This window comes from Nyctibius grandis, chromosome 19 (assembly GCF_013368605.1).
Source record: "Nyctibius grandis isolate bNycGra1 chromosome 19, bNycGra1.pri, whole genome shotgun sequence".
Lineage (NCBI taxonomy): Eukaryota > Metazoa > Chordata > Aves > Nyctibiiformes > Nyctibiidae > Nyctibius > Nyctibius grandis.
In genome coordinates, this window is record NC_090676.1 from 7,152,885 (window position 1) to 7,156,566 (window position 3,682).

The following is a 3,682-nucleotide window of genomic DNA, read 5'->3' on the forward strand; positions in this document are numbered from 1 at the left end:
ACTTTGAGCCATTAGGTTACATGCTGATCGTGGTTTCAAGCTTATCTCCTTAAAAGCTAAAACACTGCATATTTACTTTATTTATCTATTCATGCCAGCGAACGGAGAATTTCATGTAATGACTTGACTTCTAGAGCAGGGGCTTAAAAAAAAAAACCTGCCAAATTTTGTGAGCCCTGTGACAAGACTTGCCCAAGATCACGCAGGAAGTCTGTGGCAGAGCTGGGACCAAGCCCAGATCCCCTAAATCCCATTTGTGCCTTAACCACACGACGGGCCAGATTTAATAGCTGCCTAAATAGGAATCTAAAATGAGAAAGTCCCTGTGCAAAAGAATGAAACTTGGCTGATCTCCTGCTGCCAGGTATACACTGGGTATTTTACTGCTCAGGTCCGTTGTCTGAGACAAACATCCACACTAACCCTCGAAAGACTTTAATTTTAGGTAAAGGCTTCCTGTTGCCTGATCAGCTCTGTTTTTATTCTCTCTGACAGCGAGTTTTCTCATGTGCACTATGCAGAAGAGCAGGACTTGAACCAGTTCACTAGACTTTTAATATGGATTTTTCTATAATGTAAATGTACATAATTAATTTAAAAGAACTTACAAATTTAAGTACATTAGGAGTTTGGGGACTGAAACGAAACTTTTCAGCTTTCGGCAATGTTATCTTATTTTTTTTTTCTGTTGTTATGGAGGAGATTATCACAATTTTGGGCATGCTGCCTGGTTCCAAAGTCTAGTTTGGGGCTAGGTTTAATATTGCAAGACTGTGTAGTAATATATAGTGGAGAACAGTAAACATAGGTCTGTCAGTGCATTTGTAGAAGTTTTTACTTCATACGTAATACATGGATTGCTGAAGCTTCTCCAGAAAGGCAGCAAATGTCCTCAACACAAGGCAAAACAGAGGGAGAAGAAAATATAAGATTTATTTTTACAACTTGCCCCTTGCCTTATATCAAACATTTCCAGCGCCATGAGCATAAATCATGGAGGTCATTGTGGCTAATCTGTAAAAATAAATTGTACGTTTTCATTTCAGTCATGTAATGTGATATTATATGATGCATTTTGAGAAAAAAGGAAAAAAGAAGAAAAGTTTTAAGATATTCTGACCCTCTCATTTTTTCCTGAAACAGTCTTTTTATTTTCTTATGTTTTCCACAGAAGTACCATATCTCAGTGGACAAAATTCATACAGCTTCTATGTTCTCTGTTAAATCATGTTTACAGTCATCCAGAGTCCTGTCTCCAGTGAAATGCCCCTTGTGATCAAGAAGGTCAGTATATTTCACCTGAAAAAGTACAATCTTTAAAAAGGGGTAAAAAAATGAAAGGGGGAGAAAAAGTAATGGGTTTTGGTACGTCATGAGAACAAGAAATATTGCAAAACCTGACCCTGCGAGCCTTTTAGGAGACAGTTAAGAGCAAAACCACAAGTTTATTATTTTTAAAAGTTTGTGAGTCCTGAAGTTTTTTTTTAATTCTTCAATATAATGACTTTAAAAACACTAAAATCAGAAGACAATAAAAAGACTAATTTTTTAACAGTCATGATTTTTAAGAGAGTCATGTGTCTCAGGACATTGGGTGTAGCAAAACTGATAACTCCCACACCCATTTCCAGCAAAATTCTTCTTTGTTCTTCTTGCCATGCTGTGGTTTGTAGGTAATCGATACTTAAAATTTACGTAGCAAGTCCCACTGAAGTGTACTGGCCTACTCCTATGCTTAAACTTGGGAGTGTTTGTGGGATCAGGTTTGGTCACATAGTACAAATTAGTGTGCAGCAAGTTACAAAGAAATGTGAAGCTCTTGCAATACAGTGGAATATTTTGCATGCGTGTATAAACACCTCGCTCAGATACATCATACTGCAAAAAAAAAATCACACTTAAAAAAACAACTGAAATTGCTCATCGTGCAACAAACCCTGCATCAGTTTCCTCCTGTATCAATTCAAAACTCTCGGACCATGCAGAGCAGCGGGAGGACCAAGACCTAACGTCTGAAAACCTGTAAAGAAGCAGACTAAGGCAAAACCCCGCAGCCTTGGTTCACACAGCTGATTCACACAGAGGTTTTTTAACTTTCGGGAAACTAGTGAGGGTGCACCGTCTACCTGTATGACTAGTAGGGCCAGGTCTCAAACATATATATTTTTAAAGTTTGACTTTATCAGTTTTGACCTTCTTTTCATGCAAAGAATGCTGTTTCAAGTTAGTGAGAGGGAAGATTCGAATTTACCAATAAAGATACTTCATCTTCTAGAATTACCTGGTGAGTAAGTATATTACCACATTCTGTAATGTTTTTGTTTAATCTTTATTTGCCATATAAATGACCTAAATTTCAGCCTGAGTAGTGTTGCTCATTTTAGACTGGGAGAACATTTTGAGAAAAACTTTAAAAAACACATTGAAAAACTCCTACATAATTTTAGTTGCAATTATTTTAGAAATGTCCTCCATTCAGGCAGGATGATTTTTATATTGAAGCAAATAAGCCCCTGGGTGTGATCTAAACCTACTGATGTAAACTAAACTGACTTTAACAGGTCTCAGTGTGTCTTTGGGGGAAAAGCAAGAGGAGAGACCACATGGAAATTCACCTCTTTCTTATCCCATTTACTTGAAGAAGGTGCTAACCTGAGAGTCTAGCAGAGATTAAGCACTTTGCTAACAGTATTACAGATTGCATTTAACTCCTAAAAAGCTCCCCAGTTCCAAGTGGAATACTTGAAAATATATTTTAAGTCTTTGTCTGCTGCATTTAATGCCGCTTTAGCATCCATACATCTAGAGAAGAAGTAATGCTACGCCAGGCAGAACAGATGAGCGCTTACGACTGTCAGAAGAAAGGCAAAATATATGAATCCTTGGCCTCTTCTGGGTAATGCCTACAGCAAACTGCCACCTTTGGGTGCTTCCCCTCCTCGTGAGGCAGCACCTGGGCACAGGGCGCATTTGCTGACCTGCCCCGCCGCGCTCGGCGGCCATCGGGACTCCCAATAGCAGGGCACAAAGAGATGGTTCGGGCCATTTTGCCCCTCAACGATCCACCAAAGGAAAGCGATGGACAATGCTCACGAGGCGCATTGTTTTTATTTACATTTGCAAAGACGAGGCTGTAAGAGCTGCCCAGACCGATCCGGCCTGTAATGGCCCCTGCCGGGTGCCCGCTTTGTGTCAGGGGGATGCAAGGCTTTATAGAACTGTCCTTCGCTGCGTTTTGTTATTCAGGGAGATAACCATCGCCCCATCTCCCTGCATCACAAAACCCAGAAGCCGCCGGGCCCCGACCCGCCACCGGGGTCTCGCTCGCTTCCCCCTCGCACCGCGAACAGCACAAAGGAACGATCGTCGCGGCCCTCGCGTTACTGCACGGCAGGCCCCGGCCCGGCCGCCCCGAGGCGCTACCGGGCCACACGGAAGAGCTCCGGCCTGCCCCGGCTCCCCGCTCCGCGCCCCCCCGCCCGGCTCCGGGGCACGTTATTTAACGCTAGGCCCGGCCCGGGCCGCCCCTGCGGCCGCGCGCCTCACGGGCCGCCCGCCCCGCCGAGGGGGCGGGGCCTGCGCCAGCCGGGGGGCGGGGCCCGCGCGGAGGGGGCGGGGCCGAGGGCACGGGCAGCCCCAGCAACAGCTGCCGCGGGAGCGGTTTACAAACAGTGCCCCGAGC